This window comes from Dipodomys ordii, unplaced genomic scaffold (assembly GCF_000151885.1).
Source record: "Dipodomys ordii isolate 6190 unplaced genomic scaffold, Dord_2.0 Scaffold4, whole genome shotgun sequence".
Taxonomy (NCBI): domain Eukaryota; kingdom Metazoa; phylum Chordata; class Mammalia; order Rodentia; family Heteromyidae; genus Dipodomys; species Dipodomys ordii.
In genome coordinates, this window is record NW_012267220.1 from 24,079,702 (window position 1) to 24,094,945 (window position 15,244).

A 15,244-nucleotide genomic window follows, 5' to 3' on the forward strand; every position below is an offset into this window, starting at 1 on the left:
CCCACTGAAAATGCAGACTCATTTCCCAACCATCCAGGGAGAATGAGGAGAGTGTAGTGATTGAGAGCTTGGGCTCACTAAATAAATGTCTTTCCTTGGTTAAATAAGGGCACAATAGCCCTGATCTCATAGGGTTAGAATGCGAAATTAACGATTAATGTTTATAAAGTGCTTAGAATTGTGTCTAGTGAATAGTAACCACTCAATAAGTGTTGGCTTATTGCGTTGACCCCCAATTGTGCTGGCTTTTATTGCACTGGCCTCTGTGCCATAATGAGTTGAAGCTGGTTCCTGAGGCGTTCTCTGTAGGTTCCAGCTACTTTGGTCAAGGTTCTATCTCTCTCCCTCCTTCCTCATCCCTTTCTCCTCTTTTCTCTCTTCAATATCTCTGCTTGCTTTGTCTTTGTTTTTTCACTGTGTAATTGAGGAGTATATAAAGAAAGCACTTCTTGGAAGTCTTTGCCTCCTGTTTCGCAATGCCTCTCTTTCTCTACCTCCAAGTCTTACTGTTTTTCAGCCCAGGGTCCAGAATGGATGGTCTACAATAGTACTTTGTAAACCACCAAGAATCCAGTTCTCATTCAATCGATGATATTTGATTAGTATTATTAATTTGTGGTTATTTATGCTAGTAAAGCTAACTCATGTTAATAAAATAATAAAAAGATTAGCACTTCAAAGAAAACAGTTTCTAAGTTGTATTTACTAAGTAGAATTAGAAGTTGCTGTGAAGTTCTGGAATATCAGCACATGAATACTTAAGGATATCTGATGTGATATGGTCAAGATTGTGAGGGGGGCTGGGCATGGGGTCATGCCTGTAATCCTAGCTACTCAGGAGGCTGAGATCTGAGGATCACGGTTCAAAGCCAGCCCGGGCAGGAAAGTCCATGAGATCTTATCTCCAATAAACCACCAGAAAACTGGAAGTTCAAGTGATAGAGTGCTGTAGTTCAAGTGGTAGAGGGCTCGCCTTGAGCTGAAGAGCTCAGTGACAGTGCCTAAGCCTGAGTTCAAGCCCCTCTGCCCCCAACAACAACAACAAAAAAGATTGTGAGGGTGACCTGGCAATCAATGTTGAAAAATGTCTACCCTGTAGTGATGAGTTGGTTCTGGTAGAAGAGAAATGACAAAGATTATGATCCTTGCCCTTGAAGTTCACTCTCAACAGTGGGGCACACGGGGCCTCAGAATATGGTTTACCAAAGAACAACATGTTATAGTCCTTATATTTCTAAAATTAGAAACCAATAAGATCCTGTTTTCTGTGTTTTTCTTGAAGAAGTGAATTCAGACTTACCAATTTACAAAAAATACATACTGGAAGATGAGAATTATTCATTGAAAAAGAATATTAAATCTGTAATTCTTTACTGTAAAAGACATAGAAAAAGAACACTCGTTCAGCCTTAAAAATAGAAAATCTTCCCTGTAATCTCAGCACTTGGGAGTTGGAGGCAGGAGGATTGTGAGTATGAAGCTGGTCTGGACTGCACATCAAAACAGGGCCTCAAAAAGAAAACCAAAAACAAACAAAAGGAAACCTTGTGTCGTTTGCAGCCATGTAAATGAGCTGGTAGGATATTATACTCTGTGAACTATGCCTGGCACTGAATACTGCAGCTCAGTTCTAAGTGGAATCTGAAACAGTGCAACTCACAGAAGCAAACAGAATGTGGTTGCCAGGGGGTGGAGGGTGGAGAATGTGGGGGGATGTTGGTCAGAGGGTGTAAAGTTTCAGTTAGGGTGAATACATTTTGCAGATCTGCACTCTGCTATAGCATAGAGATGATAGCTATTAAAACTGCACCATACTCTTGAAATTTGCTGAGAGTAGATCATAAATATTCACATCACAATGCATGCACACACTACAAATACACATGCATGCGCACGCATGCACACACATACACATGCATGCCAACATACCTCTCACACACATAGTGGTAGCTATGTAAGATGATGGATATGTTAATTAGGTTGATCTTGGTAACTATTTCACAATGTACACATATATCAAAATATCAGGTATGCTGGGTGCTGGTGGCTCATAATCCTAGCCACTCAGAAGGCTTGGATCTGAGGATTATAGTTCAAATCTGTCTGGGCAACAAAGTCATGTGAGACTCTTAATAACCACCAAAAAGACGCCTATAGAGCTGTGGCTCAAGTGATAGAGTGCTAGACTTGATCAAAATAAAAAAGCTAGTGGTAGAGTGTTAGCCTTGATCAAAAAAGCTCAAAAACAGTGCCCAGGCTATGAGTTCAGGACCCCAGGACCATCACACACACACACACACACACACACACACACACACACACACACACAAGATCGATCTCTCTCTCTCTATTATAGAGATAAATAGATTCAGATTAGATCTGTGAAGTACTGTCATTAGCCAAAACCCTGACATTACTTTTTTTCTTCTTCAAAGTAGTGAGTTTGTGCTCGTGGATCACTTAAAACTCTGTACTATGTGTACTGCCTCTGATACTAAGGTTTTATGTATGGCATACGGAAGCTAGCTCTGACTATATTTTCCTAAGAATAAAGACCTATTTTTGTAGCATGAAAAAAAAGACACACACATACAAATTTATTAATTATACCTCAATAAAGCTGGCAGAAAAGAACTTGTGGTTTAAAGTAAGAGTTGATAAATACTCTTGTGATAATTTATTTTATTCTTAAAGAGTATGTGTAAATATGCAAACTTGGAAAATGCTGAAGATATTTTCTAAGCTAAGAATCAGTTGTCATCTCATTGCTCAAAGATTGTAAACTTCTAATTTCTGTTTTGAATTGGGAATTCATGTTTATAAATGTATAGCATTTAACAAATGACAAAGCGTTTTCGTCACATCTCCTGTGAGCTTCGCAGTGCCGTGTGTGTGTGTGTGTGTGTGTGTGTGTGTGTTGGAAGGGGGGCAAGGGGGAAGGAGTCTGTATTTTAAATGGGATCTTTGCCTCTGAAAACTGACACTTGGCAGAGCTCTAAGTTGGCAAGTGGAGGAGCCAGGGTTTATACTGGAATCTTAGCTTCAAACTCAGTATTCTTGCCAAACATACAAGAAGAGATGTGTGATTCATTTATTTGACATTCTCTAAGAGGCAGAACAAATCTCTGGGTCTAGAGATGGGATCAGTAGTGGAGTGGGAGCTGGTAGGTGTTGATGATAACTAGGAAGTACAGAGATGGAGGACTTGGTGTTTTGGAAATGTTCTGTGTCTTGAGTTAGGTGTTGGCTATACAGGGGTATACCTACTTGTTAAAATTTATAGAACTGGGCTGGGAAGATGGCTCAGTGGTAGAGCGCTTGCCTTGCATACCTGTACGCCCTGGGTTCGATTCCTCAGCACCACATAGCAAAAAGAAAAAAAGCTGGAGGTGGTGCTGTGGCTCAAGTGGTAGAGTGCTAGCCTTGAGCTGAAGAGCTGAGGGACAGCGCTCAGACCCAGAGTTCAGGCCCCACTACCGGACCCAAAAAAATAAAATAAAATTTATAGAACTATATACTTAGGAGCTATGGAAATCATGTAGGCAAATTCTGTCAATCTTAACATTTATTTTTCTAACTTCAGTGATTCCTTATTGCTACAATAACATATCATCACAAGCTTGGGGTCTTAAAACAATTCAAATTGATTATCTCAAAATCCTGGAGGTGAGAAGTTAAAAATGAGTCTCATAGGGTTGTGGGCAAGTCTACCTCGACAAAATACAATAATATTTCCAAATGACCCAGACAACTTATGAGAAAGTACAATGCCATAAGAGTCAACAAGGGAAACAAACCCATAATGTCTGTAACCAATATAATAGACACTATATTTTGAGGGCATATTACACAGATAGAAAAATAAATAAGCTGGAAAAACAGATGATTGTATGCATTGCTCATATACTTAAATGTGATACTGAATGAAATTCATCAGTTACAGAATACTATTGCATAATTCTGTTTATTTGGAGTTGAAAAATGCAACTCTTCACCCCGGTATTACAGAATATACTCTCCAGAAATAAAAATATGAAGGGACAGAAGGCAAGGATTATGCTCTGAGCCTCAATAGGAAGGAAGGGAGAATGGAGGAGAGAAATCCATGATGTTTGGGGGGAATATGAAAAAGTGTTTGGGGTACAGGAAATTTCTATCTTGACTTTGGTAGTGGTTATATATTTACATATTGACAGAAATAATTATTGTGCTGTACATTTTGGTTTGATAACTTTGTATGTGTGTTTCACTTCACCATGAAAAAGTAACCAGTGGCTGGGAGAGAGGAAGGGAAGGGGTGACATTGGCTAAATGAAATGTACTCGTAACTGTGACTCCTCTGTACATCACATTTACAATAACAAAAAGTTAAATACCTCCAGGGGGACTGGAGGTACGGCTCAAGCAGTAGATCACCATCTGAGTGAACAAAATCACCAAGGGCCAGGTATGGCAGTGCAGGCCTGTGGTTCCAGCTACTCAAGAGGCAGAGGTAGGAGGATCACAATCTGAGGCTTGTCTCCTTAGCCACGAATTGACTTCTTTTAAATTTGAAAATTCTTCCCATACACTTGCTATTTCTGAAACCTAACTATATGCAATTGACCTGAGGATGTCTTACATTTCTGGAACTGCCAGTGAAACTCAGTGGCTGCCCTGTTTTTCCTTGATGGGCTGGGCTTGGAGTTTTGCTTTTTGGTTGAAGCTGTCTTAGGCTGAGTGGGGGTCTGGGGTTGGCAGAGGCACTGGTATTTCTGTCACAGGGGTATTTTGTTTTGTTTTCTTTTAACATAGAGTTTTGCTATTTAAACTAGGCTGTTTATAAAACTCCTGCCTCAACCTCCCAAGTGCTTGCTTACCTCATGTTTTTTTTTTTTTCTCAAGCACAAATCTTAGCAACCTCCTCTTTCTTTTTAGCCTTCATCAAGTCCATGGTTTGCTTTTCTTCCCAGTACCCACCTGTATCTGAAATTATCTTCTTTATTTATCGGTACCCTTGTTTATTGTCTTCCTCTTCAGGAGTATTGGTACATGAAAGTCAGGCAATAAAGCCGGGTGCTGGTGGCTTACGCCTATAACCCTAGCTACTCAGGAGGTTGAGATCTGAGGATCACTGTTCAAAGCCAGCCTGGGCAGAAACATCCATGAGACTCTTATCGCTAACTAACCACCAGAAAACTGGAAGTGGTGCTGTGACTCAAGTGGTAGAGTGCTTGCCTTGAGCTGAAGAGCTCAGGGACTATGCCTAGGCCCAGAGTTCAAACCCCACTACCACCACCACCACCAACAACAAAAATCATGCAATATTGTGAGAGTTATGGGATGGAGGTGTGGCTCAATTATAAAACAATTTCAGGATCAAACAAAAGGGGGAAATAGGGTTGGAGGCATGACTCGGGTGATAAAGGGAGAGTCCAACAATGGGTGAAACAGCGTCAGATACTGAGTTTGAATTCCAGTCTCCATCAAAAACCAACAAAAAAATAAAAATAACAAAAGAGGTAAAAGTAAATTAGAGGAAGTACATATATTACATGCAAATACTACTTAAAAACTAGGAGCTGGGGATGCAACTTAGTGTGTCACACTTACATACCATACAAGAGACACTTCAAATAAATGATTGGTAGGATTGAGGAGTTGATGAGTTGAGCATTTATTAGGATTTTAGATCCACATAATCAAATAAACTCCTCAAATGTGAAAACAACCCCATCAACCATGTCTTATGAGGATCTTTTCTCAAACAGTTTTGTCTCGGGACCTGGGTATTACCTGGGTATTTATAAATTTACTAATATGATAGGAAAAATTTAAATAATAATTTAATGTTTCCTTGCCAGACTTTTGTGGATCATGTCTATAATCCTAGCTACTCAGGAGGTGGAGAACTGAGAATCATGTTTTCAAATCCAGACCAGGCAGACAAGTTCACAAAACTCTTATCTCTAAGTAACCAGGAAAAAGCCCAAACTGGAGGTTTGGTTCAAGTTGTAGAACACCAGTGTTGAGTGGAAAAAGCTGAGAGACAGCTCAAGGCTCCAAGTTCAAGTCCTAATAGCAACTATTTAAATAAACAAATAAATAAGTAAACAAAATTTTTATTTTTTTGTTGGAATGTAATTTGGAAAACAAAACAGCTAATTTTTCTTTTAAAATCAGGGTAACATCACACAAGAACTTGAGGGTGAAGAGTCAGTTGTGTGGAATGCCTTCTTGCTCATTTTTCTTATCTTCCTTGAAAGAATGGCAGGTAAATTAAAGATTACTGTATCACCTTCTCCCAGCACTAGGAGCACTAGGAGCAGATTTATTTTCTGTGTGTGTGTGTGTGTGTGTGTGTGTGTGTGTGTGTGTGTGTGTCCTGGGGCTTGAACTCACAGCCTGGGCACTGTCTTTTTCATTTAAGACCAGCATTCTACCATGTAAGCCACTGCTCCACTTCTGGCTTTGTGGTGGTTAATTGAAGAGAAGAATCTCATGGACTTTCTACCTGGGCTGGCTTTGAACCACAATCCTCAGATCTCAGCCTCTTGAGTAGATAGAATTACAGGTATGAGCCCCTGGCACCTGGCTTAGGAGAGAATTTTTGTAAGTAAAAACAAGTTGTGCAACCATAATGATTCATTTTAGTCAAGATGAGAATGAGGAGTATAAACAGCAGATCTAAAGGCATCTAGTTCTATGGGGTCCCAAGATGCCCAGCAAAATAGTGGAGTGCTCTGATCTGCCAACAAGGCATGGAAAGGAAGAATGTGGCTCTTCTCCCACTCACTTATTTGTTCACCTCTGAGCATTCATAATGAATACACACAGCCCTTATTGCTCATAAGGACCAATTAACCCACTTAATCAGGGCATTTGCTCCTTGCAACACACAGAAAGAGAGCACTTGGCATCTGAAAAGATCCACTGGTTTGTGGATCCAAGTTCTTTTTTTAAAAAAAATCATTATACTACTATGAACTATATTTCTAACTTGGGGCTGAATTCTCTTAAAAATCCCTAGCTCCTATAACACATTGGCAGATCATGTGTACAGGGCTGAGTAGGGAGCGTGATCATCAGAAAATCAGGACTGGGGGAGGAGAGGGGACCTTACGACAGTGAGCTCTGTCACTCTGCAGAGAGACCAGGCACATTTCTTCTAATGCAGTACTGCTAGATGTTTTGGTCTGTTGATTTTCCAGTGTTTGTAACCCAGAGCAACTTATCTTTCTTGGCATATCTGGAAAGTGACCTGTTACTAGGTTTATTGGACTCACAAGGGAAAGTCATTGTGTTGACATGGTCTGATACTCGACAGAAGTTTGAGACGATTCCTGGCTATAGACACCTACAAGGTCAGTCTTTTCTTAGCCATCTTAATCAAGTGAATAATAATCAGTTAATGTGACATAGCCGTTGCTCAAGGGAGCTGTGGAATTTGACAAATACATTTCCTTTTCTGGAATTTATATTCTGGTTATAACATTTGAAACCAGAACGTACACCCATCACAAAATGCCTAATGCTTAAGCTAGCTCTCTCTTTGGAATCTGACATAATTAAAAGCAGCAAGTCTTTGCTAAATTCCTGAGAATATTGGCACTATGTGAGAAATTCAGGGACACACAAGAAATCAATGTCCTAATTATATAAAAGAATAAAAAAAAACTCTTTATTACTTCCTGTTCTTCTAAAAACTACTTTGTCCAGAAAGGGCACAATAATTGACTTCTTGGATCACTCCCTCCCCCTAAGTTTTTTTAAGACAGCCAAAAGGCAAGCATCTTCCTTTAAGATGTTTAAGTTATAGCTGGCCATCTCCAGTAACCCCTGGATCATCTTCTCTCAGGACCAACCACCTCCCTGTTTCTCTCATGTGATTCAAAACTCTGCTGTTCTCTGACCTCATTCTAGCCTCCAAAATCTCCCATTTAGGGATGGTGCCTAGCCCTGAGTTCAGCATTCCAGATATGTCTAGCCATTTTTCTCTGAATATGACTACCTATTGACATCACCTAACGTGGCTAAAGTTTCAACCACACCAATGCATTGTTTGTAAGGAGAAACTTGGGATCAACCCTAAAATGTTTATTTAGCGAGGCAGTAGCTACTCTAGCTATTCAGGAGGCTGAGATCTGAGGATCATAGTTCAAAGCCAGCTTTGGCAGATAAGTCCTTGTGACACCATTCCTAATTAACCAGCAAAATGCTGGACTGGAGGGGTAACTCAAGTGGTAGAGCACCCATGATGAGCACAAAAGCCAAGCAAGAGCCGGAGGCCCTGAGTTCAAGCCCTATTACTGGCAGAAAAACATACAAAAAAACCACACAATTTTCAAGCCAATAATACTTTTGTCTACCCATGTTTGTGAGCTTCAACAGGGCAAAGTCCTTCAGCTGTGGAATTAGAGAGGCAGAGTTTTCCTTGGAGGAAGTGAAGCCCAGAATGTAAGGGTATGAATTTCCCTGCACTTGATCCATAGTCTTTTTGTTGTTGGTCGTGGGTCTTGAACTATGGGCCTGGGCGCTGTTCCTTAGCTCTTCAGCTCACGGTGAGCACTCTGTCACTTGAGCCACAATGCTAGTTCTGGTTTCTAGTGGTTAATTGGAGCTAATTGTCTCGTGGACTTTCCTGCCTGGGCTGGTTTTGAATAGCAATCTTCAGATCTCAGCCTCCTGATTGGCTAGGATTACAGGTGTGAGCCACCAGCACCCGGTGATCCATAGTCTTTGATATTACCTTTGTTTCTAGGGTCTGAGGCTAAGCTCATCCTCACACCACATCCACCTTTCCCTGGAGTGGCTGTAGGCTTAAAAATGACCCCAACAGCTTTAGTGATATATAATCCATTCAACACACAGTTCAGTCAGGAGTGTGCAAGCTTGGTCAGCCACATCAACTGTGGGGCATTTTCATCCCTGGAATCCTTTCTTCCTCATGCCGGAGGGACAAACCCACAAACCCTTGTGTATGCTAAACAAGAGCTTTACTGCTTGAGCCATACCTCACAACTTTTGTTTTGGTTTTGATTTTGAGACAGGAACTCACCAACTTTGCCAAAACTGAATTTGAATTTGTGACCCTCCTGCCTCTGCCCCCTGAATGGCTGGTGTATACACTGCCACATCTGGCTTGAAAATGGGTTGTTTTTTTTTTTTCTATTATTTCTCTATTCTCATACTCTTCAGCCCTATGACACTACTAATTCATTAAAAAAAAAATCCTGAGGTGCCAGATGCAGTGGTATGTACCTGAAGTACCAGCTACGTAGGAGGCTTAAGTTTGAGAATCTCTTGAGACCAGTAATAGAGACCATGCCTGGGAGACAGGCAATAGAGACCATGCCTAAGAAAGAAAAAGAAAATAGAAAAAGAAAAAGAAGGAAAGGGAAGGAATGAAGGAGGGAAGGAAAGAAGGAAGGAAGGAAGGAAGGTAGGAAGGAAGGAAGGAAGGAAGGAACGAAGGAAGGAAGGAAGGAAGGAAGGAAGGAGGGAAGGAAGGGGCTGGGAAGTTGGCTCAGTGGTAGAGTGCTTGCCTTGCATGCCTGAGGCCCTGGGTTCCATTCCTCAGCACCACATAAGCAAAAAGAAAAAAGCCGGAAGTGGCGCTGTGGCTCAAGTGGTAGAGCACTAGCCTTGAGCTGAAGAGCTGAGGGACAGCACCCAGGCCCAGAGTTCAGGCCCCATGACCGGACCCCCCCCCCAAAAAAAAAGGAGGGGAGGAAGGAAGGGAGGAAGGAAGGAAGGGAGGAAGAAGGAAGGAAGAAAGTCTCTCAAATCTGCACTCCTCTCTAAATCTCTAAATCATCTTCTTGTTCTTCTTCTTTTTTTTTTTTTTTGCCAGTTCTGGGGCTTGAAGGCTTGAACTCAGAGCCTGAGTGCTATCTCTGAGCCTCTTTGTGCTCAAGGATAGTGCTCTACCACTTGAGCCACAGTGCCACTTGCAGTTTTCTGGTGGTTAATTGCAGATAATTTATACACTTATAATGTACTATGTGATTTTTTTTGTTTGTTTCTTTTGTATGTTCTTCCCCCATGATATAACCACTGTTTTCACTGTATTTGATTCCAGTGCTCTGCATCTGGTATATACATTTTCCTAATTTGGGGAGGGGAAGGAAAATAACAAAATGCTGAAATAAGGATACAGGATGATGTAACAACGAGTTGTACAAGACACTATGTTGAAAACGAACTGTACAACTTTGGGTGGGGGAGGAGTTGGGGAGCTGGAGAAGAAAGGGATGGTAGGGGAAAAACAAAGGAGGGGGTAAAAATGCTCAATAGGAAATGGACTCATTACCTTGCTCATGTAACTGTAACCCCTCTGTACAGTATCTTTAATATATATAAAGAGTCTCACAGACTTTCCTGCCTGGGATGGCTTTGAACCTCAATCCTCAGATCTCGACCTCCTGAGTAGCTAGAATTATAGGAGTGAGCTACCAGTGCCCAGCTGCTCCATTATTTTTGTCATTCCTTTTCTTTTTTTTGGGTCCGGTCGTGGGGCTTGAACTCTGGGCTTGGGCGCTGTCCCTCAGCTCTTCAGCTCAAGGCTAGCGCTCTACCACTTGAGCCACAGCGCCACTTCCGGCTTTTTTCTTTTTGCTTATGTGGTGCTGAGGAATCGAACTCAGGGCCTCAGGCATGCAAGGCAAGCGCTCTACCACTGAGCCACCTTCCCAGCCCCTCCAACTGTTTTCTATCTGATGAAATAAGACTGGAAGGGAACTTATGTATAAGCCAATGAAATCTTTGTTTTAGAGTCTTTCACTTACTACTAATGCAATTTACGAAAGAGTCTGATCCTGTAACAGGTTATGAAATCACATGATTCAGTAATCATAGCATTTCTTTTGTATTGCACTTGCATGAGTGCTAGTCCGGTTTACTTTCTTTTCTGTGTGTGTGTTTGTGTGTGTGTGTATGTGAATACATTCACACTCACACTGGCATGCAAGCATGCACATGTTCACATTTGGGCTTGAATTCAGGGCCTTGCACTTTACTTGGCTTTTTCTGCTTGAGACTAGCACTTTTTCACTTGAGCCCAAACTTCACTTCTGGCTTTTTGTTGGTTAATTGGAGTTAAGAGTCTCATGGACTTTTCTGCCTGGTCCGGCTTCCAACCATGATCTTCAGATCCTAGCCTCATGAATAGTAAGGATTATAGGCATGATCCACCAATTCCTATCATGTTTCCTTTCTTAAAAGTTCCCAAAACCTTAGCTAATAGAGCCCTTTTAGATTGTAAGGGGAAATTGGCATGGCTTCATGTGTGTTTTAATCTGTAGAATCATTTGAGCAAACTTATCTCCTCTAGCACTCCAGGGAGGTGACAGAGAGGTGCCACACGTGTACGTGTAGACTCTGGTGAGTAGATTCCCATGGACGTCAATTTTCCTTTCCCAAGACACATCTGAACCAAGGGCCATATATGGCAAATGTTCAAGACTCAAGAATGAACCACCAGCTCCAGGACATTCTTCCTAATGAGTCACAGTCAATAAAATTTGTTTTCTTAATGACTCTGAAGTAGACTTCTAACAGCAGACAGGCAGCATACAAGAAAAATCTTATCAACTCTCCACATCTCCTGTTGTCATCTGACTGCAGACAGACCTTCCACCCTAGCAAGCAAAGTGACTCATGTTTCCACTTAAAGCGAACACCCAGTTCGCTCCTTTTTCTGTGAATTCCTGGGTTGTATCATGTGAAGAACGAGAGAGATAAATACTAGAAAATAGTTTTAGCCTTTGGAGTCTGCAGAGAGGCAATTGAAGAGTTTAGTATAAATATGAAATGTCTAAAAATACTTTCCTCTTAGGGGCTTACCTATAAACCTTAAGTGATGAGATAGCACTCACCCTGTTTGGTGAAGTGGGGAAATTTTTAGAATTGTATTCTATTCTTTGCACCTGAAGAGACTATGGCAGACTTAGTGAGGCTACAAGTGATCTTGTGCACATAGAAGGGTAACCCTGCCGGCCTGAGAAATGAGGGAACACAGTGATGACAGTCCAAAGGTTAACTGTCATGATGGAGAAAAGAACATCTTAAGCCAGGTGCCAGCGGATCACACCTGTAATCCTAGCTACTCAGGAGGCTGAGATCTAAGGATCAAGATTCAAAGCCAGCCTGGGCAGGAAAGTCCGTGAGATTTTTATCCCACATTGACCAGCAAAAGGTTGAAAGTGGAGATGTGGCTCAAGTAGTAGAGCATCATCCTTGAGCAAAAAAGGCTAAAAAAGGAGCTCAAGGCCCTGAGTCTGAGACCCAGAGTTCAGGCCCCAATACCAGCCCACACAAAAAAAGATAAGTCTTAAAGAAAGTCACATGCGAGGTAGGCATGTGAATTTAACTTTAAGATACAACAAAGAGGAAATAAAATACAAGAGTAGTCTCCATATTTTTTTCCTATTAGCCTATATTCAATATACAGGAAGCCCAGCATTTGAAGCTGCTCTCCTGAGGAGACCTGATGCTATCAGAGAAGAAAGACTGATTATAAGGTTAAACTGGTGTGAGGTGAGGAGTGGAGAGGAGCCTTGGAAAGGCAGGAGGAGCTGTTAAGGAAAACACTCGTAATGGCTTTCCCTGTCTCCGTTCTACTGCAAACTCTGTTTTCTTCTGAGCACACTGAGTTGGGAACCAGAACCTTTATTAGCTACTCATTTTCTACACAACTGCAGTCACCCCTCTGCATCTATAAGGGAGTGGTTCCAGAGCTCTTAAAGACTACCAAAATTGGCAGACACTCAGTACATAAAATGGCACATTTATTTGTATGTAACTTGCACATATTTTATATATTATTTTTATGACTTTATGTGTTTATTTTTTTGGTCAGTCGTGGAGCTTGAACTCTGAGCCTGAGGGCTGTCCCTGAGCTTTTCAGCTCAAGGCTAGCGCTCTAAAGCCACAATGCCCCTTCTGGTTTTCTGGTGGATAATTGGAGAGAAGAGTCTCACAGACTTTCCTGCTGAGGCTGGCTTTAAACCTCGATCCTCAGATCTCAGCCTCCTGAGTAGCTAGAATTACAGGTATGAGCCACTAGCACCCAGCTTATATTATATATTTATATACTAAATATTTTTATACTATATGCATCTATATTATATATTTATGTACTGCATTGCTTATCATTCTGAATATGCTATAAATGCTGTATGAATATGAATTGCACTGTCCTGATAAGGTAATATCATAAAGTATATATGCAGTACAGACACAACTTATTGGTCTTCCAAATGTTTCAAAATCTATGGTTGGTTTTAGTCCTTTAGAATGGAACCTGCTGGTACAAAGGGTACTGAAAGTTCTTTTTGTGGCTGTAGACATCTTTTTCCAGCTGTGTTCATAATCATCCCACCTCCGCTAGAGGAAGGTTAGATAGAAGGGGAGACAGGGAAATGGTATTATTTCCAACCAATGTCAAAAGAGTCAGACTCAACATTAAAACTAGGAAGTAAACTGAAAAAAGTAGATACTCACTCTTCTCCTCCCATATCTATCTTTTTATCTTAAATTATACGATTAGGAGATAGGTTAGAAGAAGCTATTTAAATATCTTCTCCTTTGAGAAGACCTTTGAAGAGCTATCTAAATATACTTTCTCCTTTGAAATGGTGAAAATGGGAACTCTTCACAGATGTGTAAAGATAGAGTCATAAGACCCGTCAGGCAGAAGGAAATCCTGAAGGTTATCTGTGTTTTGGATAGGCCTCACCCATTTTACCCACCCCAAACCAGTTTCTACTTATTAGGAGTTGTTAGACTGACTATATTTGTTTGCCTAGTTAAAAAAGTTTAAAAACTACACTTAGGGGCTGCCATTTTGAATTTTTAACTCCTGTCTTCCATATGGAGAGCCGGAGATGTTTCATTTTTTTCCCTATTCCTAATTTAAACTGTAATATTAAATAAGTCCTTGCTAAAACTTGAGACACTCTGAAATGCTTTTCATGAGTAAATCTCAGGGTCCTGAGATTTTGCGAGGAAACTGGAAAGCTGAGGGTAGCCCTCTTTCCTTCTCCAGTGACACTGTGATTCTTAAATATGGCACGTTTCCAGCTTCTTTTCTCTGCCATCAAAACATCCTTCCTCACTGATTCTACCCCCTGTGTCTAGAACATTTTTAAGGCCCAGAAAACCACTTTTTTTTTTTCCATGAAGCTTACCACATCTAACCCTTCATCATGCCAGGTGAATACACCATTGCTTTCCAGTATTCCTATAGTATCTTCATGGCCGACCTGACACAAACTATCCTCTTTTCCAACATTATGCAGGTGTACTGCACTCTGCAGCTCGTGCAGGATTTTCAGAGGTGGGTGCATCAACACATTGTTGTTCCTATTTTGCAGATGACACAGTTTTTAAGAGTTCATATAGGGCTGGGAAGGTGGCCCAGTGGGAGAGTGCTTGCCTTGCATGCATGAGGTCCTGGGTTCGATTCCTCAGCACCACATAAGCAGAAAAAGCCAGAAGTGGGACTGTGGCTCAAGTGGTAGAACGCTAGCCTTGAGCTGAGGGACAGTGCCCAGGCCCAGAGTTCACGCCCCACAACTGACATAAATAAATAACTAAATAAAATAAAAAAGAGTTCATATAACTGGCTCATGATTTAAAAAAAGCTAATATTTGATAGTCACAATCCAACTCAAGTTTCCTAATCATAAATCCAGCTTTGCTTATTCCTAAGATTGACCTGAGACTTTATTTCATTTTGCTTCTATCTATTTACTTACTATTTATGTGTCAGTCCTGGGGCTTCAATTTAGGGCCCAAGTGCTGTTCCTTATCTTTTTTGCTCAAGGATGGCACACTACCACTTGAGACACAGCTCCACTCCCAGCTTTTTGGTAGTTAATTGGAGATAAGAATCTCACAGACTTTCCTGCCCAGGCTGGCTTTGAATCATGATCCTTGAATCTCATCCTCTTGACTATGGAGATTTACAAGAGTGAACCCATAGGCACATGGCTGAGATTTTACTTTAAATTGAAAAAGTATGACTTCAGTTTTCAAATTCTAAAGTGTTACCCAGATCAAAGCAGAGATTTGAGACTACAATCCTGAATAGGTCATTTTCTTTCCTCTCTCTCTCTCTTTCTTCTCTCTTTCCTTCCTACTTTCCTTCCTTCCTGCCTCTTTCTTTCTTCCTTCCTTCCTTCCTTCCTTTCTTTCTTTCTTTCTTTCTTTCTTTCTTTCTTTCTTTCTTTCTTTCTTTCTTTCTTTCTTTCTTTCTTTCTTT